This window comes from Sinocyclocheilus rhinocerous, unplaced genomic scaffold (genome assembly GCF_001515625.1).
Source record: "Sinocyclocheilus rhinocerous isolate Xijiao unplaced genomic scaffold, SAMN03320098_v1.1 scaffold2259, whole genome shotgun sequence".
NCBI classification, from domain to species: Eukaryota; Metazoa; Chordata; class Actinopteri; order Cypriniformes; family Cyprinidae; genus Sinocyclocheilus; species Sinocyclocheilus rhinocerous.
The window spans coordinates 82469-100686 of NW_015658780.1; the positions used below are offsets into that span (position 1 = coordinate 82469).

The window sequence follows — 18218 nt, forward strand, 5'->3', positions numbered from 1 at the left end:
TTCAACTGATTGAGTGTGTTATCATGCTGGTATCTTAAGGACTTTCGTGGACAGCCGACTCCTACAGTTTTTGATATTCTTCACATTCTGAGTGGTGGTCAGCTAGAAATTAATCTTTTCCAATAAGTTTAAACAGATTTTTACATTTTATGGGCATTTTTTCCTTTTATAAAGCCTTTTTTTTTTTTTTAAGTGTCCATTGACTTTTGAGCCAAATTCTTACATTTAATCAGTGAATTAGAATAATAAGACATTTGGGCTGTTACCAAGCAAACGAAATCAGTGTCAACAAAATTCATCTTTGCAATGCAGAGGAAACACAGAAACTGCATCTGAAGGGGCATTTAGATGTGTTTACACACTGTTTAATGCAGGACATGAATGCATTTAACCTGCAGTTACAAATGAAAAACTAAGGCTGTGTGTCCACCAAAGCATTTTTAGCCAGCTGAAAACAACTGCAAAATACCGGAGCATTGCCTCATTTTCACCTTGTTTATTTTAGCCAAACTTCAAGCAGAACTGAGAATGCGCAATGGCTTGTGGGTAAAATTTCCCTTTCCATTTCCTGTGAAGTGATGTTCACTTGTTCTTATGTCAGTGGCAGTGCCCTTCATACTGGACATAGACACTTCAAAGCCCGATTTTCATTACAGACCAGCTTAATGAAAATACAAATTCTTTCTCTGTCAGTAGGTGGCGCTTATGAAACGACAGAAATGCAGGAGTACACAGGAGCAGCCCTGTGCAACTTTCTGTAACGGTCAAGACTTTTTGGTGGAACACAAAGGGTGACTTTTAGCAGAATGTTCGTGCTGCTCTGGCATATTTTTTTAGTCTGTTCCTTAGACAAAGTTATTGTTTGACTTCAGAAGACGTTAAAAACACTGCGTGAGTCTTATGGACTACTTTCGTAATACCTCAGTGGTGATGTTTTTGTAAATTGACCTTGGTCACTCTACTCATTTTGTGGAAAAAAGAAAGTCGTGTAGGTTTGGAACAACATAAAGATGAGTACACGATTTTTGGTTGAACTCCCTTAATAAACATCTGCTAATGAACCATCTTGTCCTCGGTGGTTTTGCCGTCTTGCGTTAACGTGGATCAGGTTTGCCGGTCGAATGACTCCGTTTCAGCGGTTCTCGCTGGAGGTCTGTTGACCTTCTTTACGAGATCAGTGTTTCGTCAGCAGTGACGTGACGGGTACAGGAGGAGGGTTTGCTCTCTACTGCCAGATTGGGAGCTCAGGGCTTTATTTTAGGAAATCTTTTAGAAATAGACTCTGGCTTGAGCTGCGAGTTACTCCCCAAATCCCTGAATGACACACGCCGGACGCAAGATACCACGCTTCTGTCCACATTACAGTTCATCTCTCTCAGTCTGAGCTTGCCTGCTGTTTGTTGTCAGTTAGGATGGGTTTCAATGGTCAGTAGGGGCCTGGTGTTAATGGTGGTATTCTGGTTGTGCCATTACAGTGAGTGTGACAGCACAGTTTTTGGAAAGCTGTTGCAGATACCGATCAGTGCTAGTGTGTTACATAACCCTAATAAAGTCTTAGGCCAAAGATATGCTGTAGACCACAAGTACCTAAACACAGTCGAGAAAGTGAGCACACTCCTATTGCTCATACATAACATTAGGCTTTGTTTATTCATCCGGGAATATCCATTTATTGTATATGTCACCACATGTACAGACATCCAAGTTAAACCTCTGATGGTAAATTTTCCAATAGCTTAAACGGCATTTGAAGTTGCATGTACAATGTAATTTACCGGCCACTGTCTGGTAACTTTACAGAGTATTCACATTTTCCAAATGATGAGTAATTATTTTGAACGCTGTATACTGTTTGTGCTCTTCTCAGTTGTTATCTAATTGTTTTAGCCCATTATTGCATATAGACATGATGTCAGTCATCATCTATCCTGATTTCTTGTTAGCATATTGGTTATTGGTCATAAAAATGTCCACTGTTTGACCACTACTCGGTTCATTTCAGTATTTAAATGTGTTACAGAGATCGATTCTGTGTTGTCAACTAAAGGACCTAACACTGTATTTGTTCTTCTTCTTTCCTTTGAAGCTGGGCGAGGTGGACTCCAGGATGTTAGATGTGACGCTTCACACAGATTTTCACGGTGAGAATTTTTAATCTGGTTTCTGTAGCTTGTTGTTCGATCAGGTCTGTGTGAACACAGTGTGCTCCTCCAAACTCAGCCGGAAGAGACCGGCTCTTGTTGATTCCTTGGAAACCCCTCGACCCATGCTAATGTAATTTTGTTGTGATGGTTGTTGGGATCAGTAAACCGTGGGAGTGTGGTTCTGATCATGATCACAAAATCCACTGCTGCGTTTCATATGGCTGCCTTCTTTTAACCAGAACACCATTAACCATTTAGCCTGATTCACAATAGTTTATTAATAAAGTAATATGACAGTTGTTGTTGTTGTTTGAAGTAGAAATACTCATAGATACTCATATATATATATATATACTCATAGAAATTCTCATGGGAGGTGGTACGGTATGTCACATGTATACCTGAAGTTCATACTGCTGTGTTATAATACTTCTACAGGCTAATTACTATGAGACACGGATGAAAGGAGCTTTATCAAACATCCTACCATGTGCTAGAATAACTGTTAGTAGGCCCTGCCACAATAACTAGATATCTCACAATTTACAATGGATTTGTGATGTCCTCTTTTTTTTGTAAAGTTGGAGAAAATCAAACGTTTTATAAGAGGCTCAGCTAACCAGTTTAAAGTTTCAAGCAATATGTCAGGGAACATGTTTCATTGACGGACATAGGCCCTGTTTACACTAGTGCGTTTTCGTTTTAAAATGCATAACTTTTGCTACAGTTAACGCCTATCGTTTACACTACTCCGGCGTTTTCGACCCTCTAAAACGGAGGCTTTTGAAAACGCTGCAGACCTCGTTTTAGTTTGAAAACTCCGGGGTTGCGTTTCAGCGTAAACGGACCAAAACGGAGACTTTTGAAAACGATGGCGTGGCTGCCCACATTCGCTCTGTGTAACCTTGACGACCATGTAAACAATAACATCATGCTCCTTGTTGTACCCATAGGTATGTATAGGTAGATTCCCCTATAGATATATATACGACTGCTCCAAGCACGCAGACACATCCGCCATCTAAATAATAGGGAATCTACCTATAATATCTATGGTTGTACCTGCATGAATGGTCACATGACATGCGTTTTCGGTTGTGTAGTGTAGACGGAGATCGTTTCTGAAACACAGTGAAAACGGCAGTGTAGACGAGGATCATTTCGCCGTTTTGAGCCACACTTTTATTTATTTACAATTTTTATTATTGATCTATTGTATTATTAAGTTGATCTTGTATCTGTATCTTCTTTGTAATATAGTCCTAACCTCATAAATAAAGTTTAAAAAAATCTGATAATTACTTGGAATTGGTACAGTATTTGTGACTCATTGCACTGCCGTAATGTGATGTATTTCTGAGAGAAACAACAAATTCAAGAAGCAAGATGGGAAACATTATAAAAACATGGGCAAAGCAGCTTGTTTCCCCTCAAAACTCATGCCAACCTCTCACAAATTTCATACAATTGCAGTTATATCACAGCCAATCAAACACATGCTATGTTAAAGACAAGATGTTTGGAAATGTGAATGATGTATGTTGTATAGGAAATAATGATTGATTGTATTTCATTTCCACCGGTCTTCCAATCTCAACTAATCTGTATCATTCATTCTAGCTCAATAGCCCAATATTTGTTTTATTTCCTATTCCGAACAGTTTTATTTTTTTGATGGTGCAAGATATTAACCTGCATATTAACCGGTATTAAAGCATTAGATCACCCCCAAAAAAGAGAAAATTCTGTCATCATTCACTCATCCTCATGTAGTTGCAAACCTATCAGACTTTTGTTCATCCTCAAACCCAAACAAGGATATTTTTAATGAAACCTGGAGATTTCTGTCCCTACACAGAAAGTCCACACAACCAAAATATCAAGCAGCGCATTTGAGCTTCAAGAGTAAAATGTATATGCATTTATATTTTACATGGGAGGAGTACAGGATTATTTTATGTAACCTTGTGCGTGTAGAGCAGACATGTTTGTGTCTTGCAGTTTGCCGTATGACTTTTGTGTGCCACATGTTGGGTGGTCGTCCCGGGCCGGCGAGACTGTAATCCTCCAGCACATGCATCATAGTCCAGTTCTGCTTAACCACCACACAGTCACACCTGCATGAACTAGCTTCCAGCTATCTACACCAGCGCTCTGACACATGATGAATGTGGCATTGTAAAATCAGACTCTCATTACTCATGCATGCTTCATTATGGATGAGCTTTCACGTCAGGTAACACGCTTTAAACCCGACTCGACGTTCATCTAATGCTGGTCTGTGAATGGGCCCCTCACTAATGGTCATATATGTTCTCCAGGAGCCTTCCTATTGGTCGTTGTTTACATGAGCCTGTAGATTAAAGCTAGCAACGATCAGAACTTCAGCCATGCAATTAAGATGATGATGATGAAGCACTATGTCGCTCTCCGACTCGGTCCGTCCCTTTAATCTAGGCTACAGAAGGACAGCAGATGCTCTCGCCCACCCGCCGGCCTCTGCCACTCAACAATAAATAAAAGATAAGACGGTGCCATCGGGACTGTTTGGAATAATAACATTCAATTTGGAGAGAAGTGCCTCAACAAATGCACGCCAGAAGAATAGAAAAGCAGGAGATGAAAGGAGATATGAATGGAACTCTGGCTACAGGCATGCTCGCCAAACAAATAGACGTCCTGAGAGCGCCAATCACAGGCTCTCACCCTGATTCCTGACCCGCGGAGGACAGGCCAGAGGAACGCAATTTGTTCCTTTGTACGGCAGGATCATAAGAGCGACCACAACTTACTTTCTTTCACTGTTGCCGAGTGCAATTGAGTTCTCCGAGCAGGTGGTCCAGGCCTGCTGTGACCTGGGCAACTTTTGCTTTTTTGTTCCCTACAAATGTTGGCTGAGGTTTTGGCAGTCAGCGCTGGCGTGTGGGGCTTTCATGAAGTTGAGGATTAAGAAGGACAGATAGGAGGAGGAGGTACAGTCCGCTTGCATTAAAACGACTCCTCATGGCCGATGGCTCCAGTCTCTTGGCCTCTCCACATGTGGTCTTTGTCTGCACCTAGACTTCCATGGGACCGAGTTGCGCTCAAAGCTCAGCTGGTCTGGTATTGTCCCTCCTCAAAGACGGGCATGAGGGCAACCAGAGGAAAAAGTGTCAGCCTCAGCTTTTACACACCCTAGGAAAACTTAGGAGACGAGAAAGGATGGATTAGCTGTAGCTGACGCTCGCCTTGCCCGCTCGCACATATCCAGACCCCCTCAGCTGTTTGAGACATCACTTAAGCCTTGTCAGTCCAAGCATTTTTGCTGGACATGGGGACACCCGATGCACAAAGTCTCAGAAGAATGTTGCTGCGCTGGTCTTTCTATAGAAATCGCGTTATCCCACGTTGAGCAGAAGTCTTCTTTTGATCTGTGTGGCTTTGTGAAGATGCACCCTTTTAATTACTTGATCATCGGGACACTTCATCGTCCTGTGATAAACCCCATGGCGAAGAGGCCCAAACAGTGAGGAGGGAATTCGCTCACAATCACTTGCACCTGCTGGTAGCGTGGTTTATTCATACATGCTGTCTGCATTATCTTAATCCTCGATATACCAAATGCGTCTACGAAATTAGATTTAAACACAATAACACTTTATTTTGATGGCCCCCTTTAGACATTCGACTAACTATACGTAATTTTGCAACTACATGTCAACTTATTCTGCTAACCTTAACAGTCTGCCAATACTCTAAGAATTAGTTGACATGTCTTAATGCACAGATCCGATCTTTTGACCATATCTTATTTTTTAGACCCGCCTGTTTACATTCACTTTAGACACGACTGGTGTCTGATACGTGTTTACATTAATTCCCGCCCATCAGTGATCTTTATACTATGCACATGGTAGTAGGCCCTCAGGTTTTGAATGGCCGTGCTATTAAAATTATTTATATAATTCACGTCGAGTGGAAACTATTATTTGTCAGCATGGACATCAGCTGTCATGAATGTTTTGCAGCACTAAATGGACTAAGGCCGGAAAATAATGTTAATTTTCATTTGTTATTTTATCTACAGCTCGTTAGATGTAGAATTCTGAAGTGAAATAAAGTAGCGCTGTAAGATTATATTTATTTGAATGAATTAACGAGAGAGAGCGAATGCGTGAGTGAGTAGCCTAATAGTGAAGCTTGTTGGTTTAATTACAAAAACCTCATTGTTCATTGCTTATCTCCTCATTGCTGAGAAATATAATGTAGGTTTCAGTAGCGAAGCTATTGTATTTATAAAATTCACGGGACAGCGGTTGAAAACCAGCTCCTGAATAGAGATATGCCGGTATCAAATTTTCATGTTGCGATTAATTGCTAATGCTTTTATCACAGTATGCGGTATTATCACGATATTGAAATTTAGTTTAAAAAAAGTGCTGTCATAATACAGTATAACAGGTTTAATAACTTTTTTCTTATAACAAAAATAACTGAACATTTAAATGCAATAAAGCAATACAGAAAAATGTATAAAGTCAAAAGTTTTACACAGATTAAAGTGCAAAAGAACTATAAAGACCAATAGGTATCACTTTACAATAAGACCTCATTAGTTAACCTTAGTTAATGCATTAACATTCACAATGAGCAATAGCTACATTTGCGACAGAAGTTATTAATCTTTGTTTAAAAAAACACAAGTCTTAGTTCATGTTAGCTCATTAAATAACACAGTTGCAACTTTCAATTTTAACAACGTGTTATTAAATATTGGAATACCTAAGATTAATGAATGTTCAGAAGAATTTTTCATTGCCAGTTTATGTTAACTAATGAATTAACTAATGTTAACTAATGAAGCCCTAATGTAAAGTGTGACCGAACAATAGAAGTGCCCACGATAACAATATCGTGCATATGCATTAGCGTGATATATCACATTACCGAATACCGGCACAAGTCTACTCCTGAATGTTGCGCAATTTCTTACATAATGTTCCCGCCTCAATAAAATGCATTGTGGTGGCTCAGAGTTCAGAGGGGAATCGGATATGTGTGTTTAGACGTAGGTCGGATGTCCAGATATCGGATATGTATCCAATTAAAATCCACATTTGGAAGTGGCCCAGATCGAATGCGAAAAAATCGGATCTCGTGCAGATTTTTGTGTTTACACATGTGCAACAAATTCCGATCTGTGTTAGATGCGAGCAAAAAATCTGATTTTTTTTGTGCCAGTGTAAACGCAGCCATAGTTGAAAAGTTACTTTTAGTCAACAGAATGTCTAAAAAGTTGACTGGATGTGTTCTATTATAATCCTCGTCTCCATAATCACTAAACAATATACACAAACATCAATTTTTAATAACACTGGACTTAATAGCTTGCCTTTGGCAGTAATAGCACCATGATACACGTGACTGGCACATGTTGCTGATGTTCATCAACCTGGCTTATTCTATCGAAAGAAGTCCTAATGACTTCACAAAGTGCTTGGTTAAATTGGTCTACGAGTGGTTTGTAAATAAAACAGAGTTTAGTTGCTCAAAGTTTAGAATTCGCCCCGCAGTGTTTATTCAAAATATCTACTCCATGGTTTTATGATCTGTCCTCAGACATGCAGAAAAGACCTGGATAAAGCCTAGTAGTGTTTATGAAAGCTAAGGGTTTTGGAGCGATATGCTCTAAGTGTGGCCAAGGTTTATTTTTCTGACAAGGACTACGAGTGGCTGACTCCATTCGCAATGATAAACAGAGCAAATTGGAAGCAGACACTGATGTAGTTGCTTGTTGGCCTTGGGGGGGATCTCCTAGACCAGACCTTTGAATCACTTGTTTATGGGTGACATTTGGTCAGATTAAGTCCTTGCTGGGACTAAAGCCAAATCATCTCTTTTGACTGACCCTTGTTGGAAGAAGCAGAGAGTTTGTGTGGGATTTGAAGATGGGAATACAGTAATCATCAGTATTAATGTCGATAGAAAACTGCTGATCCAGCATTGCTAACAGGACTGTCGAAGACACTCGTGAGGTGCTTCTGGTGCTCAGCCAGCCTCTCCGCACACGGTTCAGTGGTTGGAAGAGTGTTGGGACTTAATGACTCAAGTTTTATGCAAGCGCTTCTTGAACGGAAAATAGCAGAAGCCCTTCAGGAGGCATTTAATTAAAGCCATTGCCTCCTACTCTCTCCTATCTAAGCACAAGGGGAAAACATGACATCACGCTCGGTGAAAAAGGGGAGAAAGAGTAAGGGCAAAAGGCGGTAATGAACGGAAATGGTCAATAGACGTAACCGAGTGCTGGTGGGGGGTCAAGTGACCTATTTGACCTCTGGAAACACGAGGTCAGAACGGGGCTGCCTCCTGCTTGACCTTTAAGCCCAAAATGTCAATTAAGACGTCTCCACCAGAAGAAAGAGAAAGGTCCATGAGAGATTTTGGTATTTCCTGGAGAAAAAGTAAATCGCAATTGCCCATAACACTTGCCTCCATGATACTATGGTGTTGTATGTGGTTTCCAGGACATTGCTATGCAGGTATTAGGGTGTTTTGAGTGTTACCATGTTGCTATTGTGTTCTGGGTGGTCAAAAGTGCCCACCCCGAGGTCTCTTTAATATATGGCTCTGGTCCCGTCTTCAACTTAAGTCACTGGGATGCTTTTCACTCATTTTAGCAAATGCACGTCTTGTCAACAGGCGATATCTTTGTGTCATTCATGTCTGTAGCACAAACAACTTGGGATGAGTTGTGTGTTGGCTAATGCTTGGGCTCGAGGTTAACCTTAATGAATGACCAGTAATAATGCAGCTTGCTTTAGAATCTGTCCTCAAATAACATGTTATGGATAAACAGTGTTGGGAGGTAGCTAGTAACGGAATTACGTAATTTAATGACAAAATAAATGTAACTGTAATCTGTTAGTTACTTATGAAAATGTTAGAAATTACAAAGGGGGTTGCATCTGAATATTTTCACATACAGATTTGATTGATTTCTTTTCCAAATTGCATTGACCGTTTTAAAATATGAGACGTTTCAGGAGTTTAGGACAGAATAGGACACCTGCTGGTTTGATAGCGGTTTTATTTCCTATTTGGGTGTATGTGTATGCTTTGTTTTTTAAGATTAGCAGTTTTTTTCAAGGCATTTTTAGATGCCAGTGTTTCCTGTCTTAGCTATGCAAAGATTTGATTTCAAAAACAGTATCACAGCTGTTAAAATAGATCTTATGATTTTAACCTCAGACCGATCTCAAAGTAAAAAGAGGTGCTAAAGTCTGATTTTGTGGTGGCTGTGTTTTCAAATTAAATTATTATAACCTTAATTCAAGCGATGAAGGATTTCATAAGTCTGACAGTAATCAGTGTTGTGTACTACAGTAAGGTTAACCCTGCCTAGTTTACATATTTGAAAATGATTAACAGTTGAAAACAGTAGAGATTTAGAAAAGTAATCAAATGTAATCAATTACGTTACTTTAATAAAGTAATTGAAATAGTTACACTACTTATTACATTTTAAATAGAGTAACTTGTAATCTGTAACCCATTACATTTCCAAAGTAACCTTCACAACATTGTAGATAAATGGCCTCTCTGCAGATGCCGAGTGTACTTTTTATTTCACGTCGGTAAATTTCCGTAGCTCACTTAGACACTGAATGCATCGCTCAGTTAGTTGGTCTCTCTGGGGTTCTGGGGGAATTTAATTGGCTTACTGAATGGGACTAGATATGCTTCACTGTGCATGTCCTTATAGGAGACCCCATTCTGTGAACCTTTAAAACCTTCCCTGTAATTGTTGCTGCCATATGACACGGGCAGTCAAACATTGCGTCTTCTTTGTCACGAGAACACAAGAATCAGTCCTGAAGAACCCTGAACCATCTGCCTGAGTGACTAAACCCTTTACCTGCTGTGCTGTTGTGTGTGTGTGTGTGTTTGTCAAAGAAAACAGCCAACCATTTTAGTGTTTACACACACTCTGTCTTCTCATTTCCCACCATCCCGCTGTCCTTCAGCAGTCCTTTCTCTTTAACTTTCTCCCGTTTCCATAATACCCTCTTCAAAGGTATTCCCTTCTCTGGTGTCTCAGCAATGTCAGGTGGGCTCTGAAAACCCAAATCCGCTGAATTTCAACGCCGTTTCATATCCCCTCACCTACCGACTGTTTGTGTCAGGCCACTCCATCAACACAGGAGCACGTCTGCTGCCTCCGCTGTCCCTCCTGACCTCGTTCCCCTGGACCTCAGCTCGGATCAGCAGTATTCCACTGGACCTAAAGGCATTTACTTCACACCATGAGGCCAGGAACAGCAGCGTAACCCTCCTGGTCTGCTTTAAACCACAATGGGAACCATGTGCTCGCGTTTTGTGGGATTGGAGCCCACCATGGAAGAAGCTGTTTCTAATCCCAGTAAAACAGCATGGCATGGCTTGTGCGTCCAGTGCATGATGTCCTTTTGTTTTCATCTATGTGAAGAAAGACGGTTGTGGCCATGTTATATAACCACGCCAAGGCCCAATCTGAAGTATGGCAGAAATATATTTCCTGTATAATATTGCCTAGTCTTTTACAGTTCAGTGAAAACATCTCTGCTGCAACTGCAGCAGTTCTAAACCCTTTTTTTTCTGTTGAACACAGAAGGAGAAAATCAGCAGCATGTTCAAGCTGTTCTTTGCCAAATGAAAGCAAATGATAACTCAGGCTCCAAAAAGCACATAGAAAGTATCATAAAAGTCAACAATATTAATATGAGTTCTTCATATTGAAAGTTATATTTTTGGTCTTTTTATGCCTTTATTGGGACGGGACAGTAGAGAGCAGACAGGAAAGATTCTAGATTGGAGAGAGAGGGGAGCAGGATCGGCAAAGGACCTCGAGACAGGATTCGAACTCGGGACGTTGCGAGCGCAGTTGCGCTGTATGTCCACACACTAACCATGAGGTGCTGACCTTCATATTGAAATTTGAAGACATATGATAACTTTGTGTGAGAAATAGGGTTGCAAAGGGGTGGAAAATTTCTGGTAAAATTCCAGAAACTTTCCCAAAATCCCTGGAATATTCCAAAAAAAAAAAAAAAAATCCTGGAAAGTTTCCAAAATTTCTGGAATATTTCCGAAATGTACTGGAAATTATCCACCTTTTTGCAACCCTAGTGAGAAACTGACCCATTTTTATTAAGTTTAATTTTATTAGTCATCAGGTTACGTTTTACCGTAGCTAATATATCTATGAATGCATTCAAGCAATCAAGATGCAAAGGTTCGTCTAACCCTTTAATGGATGGCTATCGATGACAATGAAAGCGCTGGCTTTGGGGAAACTGAAATATCGCTCCATGTGTGATAGGGGATCACGTATCTCTGCAGACCACTTGCTTGAACTTGGCATCTCCTCTTGTCTTCTCCTGTAGTCTGTCAGCCTGAAAGGTCGCTCTCTTGCTTCTATGTTGTTTAATGTTTGTGTTCAAGCGTACAGTCATCTGAAAACGATAGAAGCATGTAAGCGATTACCAGCAGGGTGTTCGACATCCAGCCAACAGGAAACGCTCTCCAGATGAGAGGGCTTTACTGGCTTAGCCTTTTCTGGTCCAGAACAAACTGCATGGCCAAACTAGTAGAATAAAGTAGATAAAAATTGTAAAAATGTTTTGTTACAGTTTAGAACATTATCCCCCGGTTTCACAAACAAGGCTTAGGCCTAATCCCAGACTTAAATGTAAGTCTGAGCTGTTTCAACTGGAAGAAACTTGCACTAACTGATCTTAAAATATGTCAGTGCATTTGTTTTGTCTCAAGATGCTCACCAGTATTGTTTTTTTCTAAGGCATGTTTATAAAAACTACTTAAATGTCCTAATTGAACTATTGCCTAATCCTGGCTTAACCTAAGCCCTGTCTGTGAAACCAGGCCTATAAGACCACAGGCAGGCTCTATAAAGTCTGCTCTCACGTGATTAAAAAAGGTAAATGACGAATGATATAGTTAAAGATTTATTTTTGGCATTTTGCCAAAAATAGGATAGTGTCGAGTAGACAGGAAGTGAAGTGGGAGACAGAGGGGGGTGGGATCAGGAAAGGTCCTCGACCCGGGACGCCCGTAACGCAACAGCGTTATATGTCAGTGCACTGCCCACTAGGCTATCGGCGCTGACTTGTCAACTTTTTTTATTGTTATAATGCATTTCTATAGCAAGTTGCATGCATAATTGGTCAATATGGCATTCCTGCCAACGTTTTTGACACGAAGCACCTGTTCAACCAAAGCCATCGTGTAAATAATTGCGCAGCACCTAAAGAAGCCAACTATTAACCTTAGTTTTCATGAGGAGATCTCAAAGAAAATTTGGTTTACATAACCGAGTATTTAGCATGCAATAACCATTTTATGATAGAAAAGGGCTATCTGAAACCTCTTAGATGTTGCTTCTTTCAACTGAGGTTGGACAGAGCTGGCAGAGGGGCTCCGGCTCTCTTTTCCTTTCCGGCGCTCTGTCATTGACAGGGGTCTTATCGGAGAGACGACCGCTCACATATCACCCGCTGAGGGTCACACTGCGTTCAGAGCGGTCTCTGTGACCGACCCGTGACCCTCTGATCTTCACTGAGCCTGTGTGCCTGGCTACTGCTGGAATGAACACTTACTTAACCTGACCTTAAATCACATTTACTCAGTAGAATGTATTGGGAACTCTGTGCTTGTAGTAATGCAGAAAGTAAAAAATGGACTTTGAGTTACTTCTTAGTTTAGCAAGTAAATTGTAGGTAATTCGGATCGAGCTGATGTTATCGTGTTTGCGCCACAGGCTCTGACGGAGTCTCTCTATTGGTTGTTAATCAGAGCGGGTTTAATGAAGTCGCCCGCAGGTCTGTGGTTTTGTTTCCCGTGTCTGTGTGTGATTAGCACGCTTCCACCAGCATGTCCTCCTGCACATCGAGTTCAACCGGCCTGCAGGAGAGAAGATGCTTTCAAACATCCACCGCCACTAAAGATCAAATCAGAGTCGCTGAGTCTCACACACACACACACACACACACTTGCATTTGAGTGCCGGAAATCAGGAAACATGTCACATGATGCCAGATGAAATCATGTACTTTTATTAAAGTCTGACGAAATCCAAAGCGTTTATATTCTAAACTGGTGCTCCGGGACAAAACCCCACATCAGATATGGCAGGAAATCACATCCTGTTTACTCACAAAATCTGAATAATCAGTTGCTTATGGCTGGCTTTCAGAATTAAAACTGCTATTAGATTATTTCACTAGATTTTTGTGTGCTTGCTTGCAAGCGCTTGTCCGTACCAAAGTCGCCGCTAATGATCATAGGGTATTTATTTATTTATTTAGGCGCTGTCAAACGATTAATCGCGATTAATCGCATCCAAAATAAAAGTTTTTGTTTACACAATATGTGTACTGTGTATATTTATTATGTATATATAAATACACACACATGCATATACAGTATATATAAGAAAAATTTAATATTTATATATTAAATCTATTTATATATAATATTAATTATATTAATATAAATATAAACATGTAAATACTTGTAAATATTTTCAAAATATATACTGTATGTGTGTATCTTTATATATACAAAATAAATACACACACATATATTACAAAAAACAAAAAGACCAAATGAACCAAACGAACCGAACTACAAGTGTGAACGCACCCTAAGGCTACGTTCACACTTGCGAGCCTTAGTGCTCAATCCTGACTTTTGCTCAGATCTGGTTTTTTGTATAGCTGTTCACATTGTCACATTGTTGTGTTCACTATGATTTCCGCGATGCGGGAATCGCGGAATCCAGTCATAAAAAGTGGAATTTACCGTGTAACGCGGAATGTCACGGAATTTGCCAAATTTTGGATGAATAAATCAAAAGTAGGTCAGTCAAACTGCGATATAGAAAGTGTCGGTGAGCGCAGACAGCACACCACCAGCAGCGCGACTCACAGACCCTCGCGCATCACCTCTATGGCAACGCAAGCAGTGCAGCAACAACAGTGATGTCATGGTGGAGGTGTTTTTGTTTGGGGTTGCCACCTCAAGCACAAGTGATGAAGTCACCTAATGCAGGGCCGGCTGACATCAGAGCTTCCTCTAAGGGTGCGTTCACACTTGTCATGTTTGGTTCGATTGAAACGAACTCTGGTGCGATTGCTCTGTTAGTGCGGTTCGTTTGAGTAAGTGTGAACGCTGCCATCCGAACCCTGGTGCGCACCAAACAAGCGGACCCAGACCGCTGAAAAGATGGGTCTCGATCCGCTTCCAAACGAACTCTGGTGCGGTTCGAATGATCTCAATCCTGACTTTTGCTCAGATCTGGTTTTTTGTATAGCTGTTCACATTGTCACATTGTTGTGTTCACTATGATTTCCGCGATGCGGGAAACGCGGACGGAATCGCGGAATCCAGTCATAAAAAGTGGAATTTACCGTGTAACGCGGAATGTCACGGAATTTGCCAAATTTTGGATGAATAAATCAAAAGTAGGTCAGTCAAACTGCGATATAGAAAGTGTCGGTGAATATTAAGACGCAAAAAAATATTTAAATATGAATCCTGCAAATTCTGCAAGGTCTCTGTGTGAATGAATGGTGCAGACGCGCGGTTTCGTTTACTACACATGCGGTGTTTTCAGCTTCTGCCGCCTCGATATACGAGTGAACACATGAACATGATCTCGAGAACTGCTCTGAGAGTCACTTCATGAGCATTTGACCGTTTCTTTTGACTAAAAACTATCATCATATCATATGAAACTTAAGAGAAACTTAACTTTACAACAACCCGTCAAAATAATAGTTTGGTTAGTCAATCAATTTGGTAAAAAATAAAGTAAAAAAAAAAAAACATTTCATAGGACCTTAAAAATCTAAATTTTAAACTTTTAATAAATTGTTAAATTGTAAGTTTCATCATTTGAATTAATTAGACATGCTTTTTTATTAATAAAATTTAGTGAAAAAACGGAATCCAGAAAAATTTAAACGGGAAAAAAAACTGAATTTGGAAAAAGATAAAACGGAATTTGGGATTTCATAGGACCCTACATTGTTGTTTTAAATGTGGCCAACACCAGCTTTCCAGTGTGAACAGATTCTGAACCGACCCGCACGTGCAAAAGCATGATGCAAACAGGGTTGCCAGGTTCTCACAACAAAATCCGCCCAATTTCTTCTCAAAACTAGTCCAAAACTATCCCAATCGCATTCCGGGGGGTAAATACCTATGTCGCATTGAAAAACAACCCGTGGCAACAGTGAAAAAGTAGCCCAATTCCGAGTGAAAACTATGGACTTGGCAACACTTGCATAGCACGTTGTTATACAGAAGCCAGAAAAATTATGCACAGGCAATAAGAAAAATAAAGACAAAAATTGAATTGAACGAGCCCTCATGTTTTGCTTGTATATAGTGTTGTCACTGTAATATGAGCTCTGACACATCACTGTACTTCCACTGACCACCTTTCGATAACTTTGGGTATGTAAAATCTTCTAAGCGACTCCCACGAGCGCAGAATCGTGACGAATGTTGATCTAGAGTGACGTAAAGGCCGAATGAATTCCGATATGACTGCGGTTGCATTGCAAAACATCGGACCTGTATCGGATTTAGCACCACATACGGAAGTGGCGCAAATCGGAATCGAGAAGATCAGAGTCCATGTGATTTGTGCTGTTCACACTGTCATGAGAAAAACAGATCTGAGCAAAAAAAAAAATCTGCAGCATCTATAGTGGACAGTGTAAAGCAGTAAAATCGTACTGTAATATTAACAGGCTCATAATGCCAGTGGCTGTTTACTGTATGTCAGTGCGCCCCATGGAGTTTAGTCTGTGGGTTTTACATGCGTCCAAGCATATTTTAAATATCTGATCTTGTACATGCTTTCACATAGGCAATCCCATTGACTCTATAAACTGTTTTGATGTCTAGATTTGAGTTAACCGTTTCTGTATGTGAACTGCTATAAAATATAGCACTTACAACATGGAGGAGATGCTTTCTATTCTGGATTCAAAGTGGAGTCAAAGAATTCGGATTTGGAAGCGTTTCCAGAATGAATATAAAAAGTTCTCATTGCTTGTATTCAATTTTGACCTTTGATTCAGTTCGCTCTCTGTCTCTTTATTTGTTATGTTTTATTCATCTCTGAGACTCTTCAAGCTGCAAATGCGTCCATGTTAAGTGAGTCTGAACATGTTTTTTGCTTGTTTTTACAGGTAGTGTCTGAGCAGACCTGTGGGTGAGTGTGACAGCTGGTTTCTCCACATCATGGATTGGTCAGAGATATCTGGAGATGCTCATTTCATAAGTGGATTTCAGTTGTGAGGACTACACGTCACAGCATCTGCTGTTTCCGTTTGCCATGCTTTGACTGCAGATAGTGGATTACTCGGACTGTTTTCTACTTTACGTCATTTGTTTTCTACTGATTGGTCGGTACGCTGTTCCAGTCATGCTAAAATATACAATACACATACAGTAGTTATGATGTTGAAACTCTTGTTCACTCCACCCATAGATGCTCTACTGAATAATATAGCAATGTTGTTTTATAAAGAAATAAGGCACTTTATGTTGTGCTATGTTGTAAATGGCTACAGTATATCACAATCTAACACATCCTCTTGTACAATATTGCTTCCTTTTAATACATAAATATTGTTTACATACATGTGTGTATAATTGATATGATATTATTTTTTTAAATTGTCCTGAATTTTTGCTTAAATATAAAAAAAATGAAGTGGATTGAAGCTAAATCTATCATGTCATGATGTTAAAAAATCTAAACTGGTGGTGACGCACACAACATTAAAAGTTAATAAAAACAAAGTTTTTATAATTATATTTATTATACATTTGTAATAACATCCCAGTTGGAAATTCCCCCAGAATACTGTTCTGAAGACTATCAACATCTTTACATGCAAACAGCGGCTCAAAACCGGCTCACAAAGTATAAACATTGACTAATTAGTAATGTTAGTCTTATCTGACATTGACTTACTACAATCAATATATGTGTGTGGCAGACATCCTGTTTACCCGCTGTCTGCTGCAGATTTATTGAGCTTCATTAACCTTAAACAAGTCATGTCGTATCTGCACATGATTTCACTGGTGAGCAGCGACAGCAGCGCTGGCCTTTCTTCCTGGTCATGTGGCGGAAATGCTCAGTACCTGTTAGGCTGGAATTGAATTTATCCGTAATTTCTTTTTGCACAGATTGAAAATTCTGAGGAAAAACGGAATTTCAAGGTAACAACCTTACTGCGTCTCGTTTTCCATGTGTTTATGGGTGAAAACTTGTCGAAACTTGAAGAAAACGATTGCATATTACAATAATAAAACAATAATTACCTCATTTAAAGACAAATATTCTTCAAGCTCATCGAAAAGGATGTAAAAATGGTAATATAGCCTTCTTGAATGATTCAAAATGGCCTTTCTTTGTGAGATTCAGCTTTGTTTTTGCGTATGTGCCAGACAGAGATGGATTGCATATTGTGTATCCAGTCAAATATTATGGATTCCCTCCATGATAATTTCCTATTCAAGTGTCGTTCAACGTCGGCCAGAAGCAGGGCTCAATAACACCTGTCTGCTGAAGTTACGAGCCCAGCGGGGTGCCACAGGGCAAGAAATATTATTTGTGGGTTACATTTGTTGAAGAGCGCACATGCAGAAGCATTTCGACATTTTCACGTCCGCAAAGTTCATCAAAGTCTTCCTAAGTAGCCAGTAAAAGGTCCTGCCGTGGGTTTCCGAACAATGGCCGTGCTGATGTTTTGGCAATTAAATTTCATGACATCTTTATGGCGCTATCTCCGCTCAGCACCATTAGCATGACCACAATGCTTTCCCCTTCTCGCTTGCCTTTCTTTTTTTTCTCTTTTTTTCTCACACGCAGAGAAAATGACCTCTCTGCCAATCTCAATTCACTGCACTTCTATAGCGTTGAATGGACAAACTCAACAAAGGTTGACATAATTTTCTCAGGCTTTGATTGGCCCCCAGCGTGCCCCACAATGACATCATGCACCCCCCCCCCCC

The 18218-nt window shown here is 40.1% G+C and overlaps 1 long non-coding RNA gene across 2 annotated transcripts in view; it reads left to right on the forward strand.

Annotated features, from left to right (window-relative positions):
* The window catches only part of LOC107723040 (uncharacterized), a 74396-nt gene extending 57433 nt beyond the window's left edge, over positions 1-16963 (forward strand). For both annotated transcript variants that reach the window (XR_001637887.1, XR_001637888.1), the window contains exons 3-4: positions 2087-2141; positions 16382-16963. This is a non-coding gene — a long non-coding RNA (uncharacterized LOC107723040). The remainder of the gene's footprint in view (positions 1-2086; positions 2142-16381) is intronic.
* The last annotated feature ends 1255 nt before the right edge of the window (positions 16964-18218 follow it).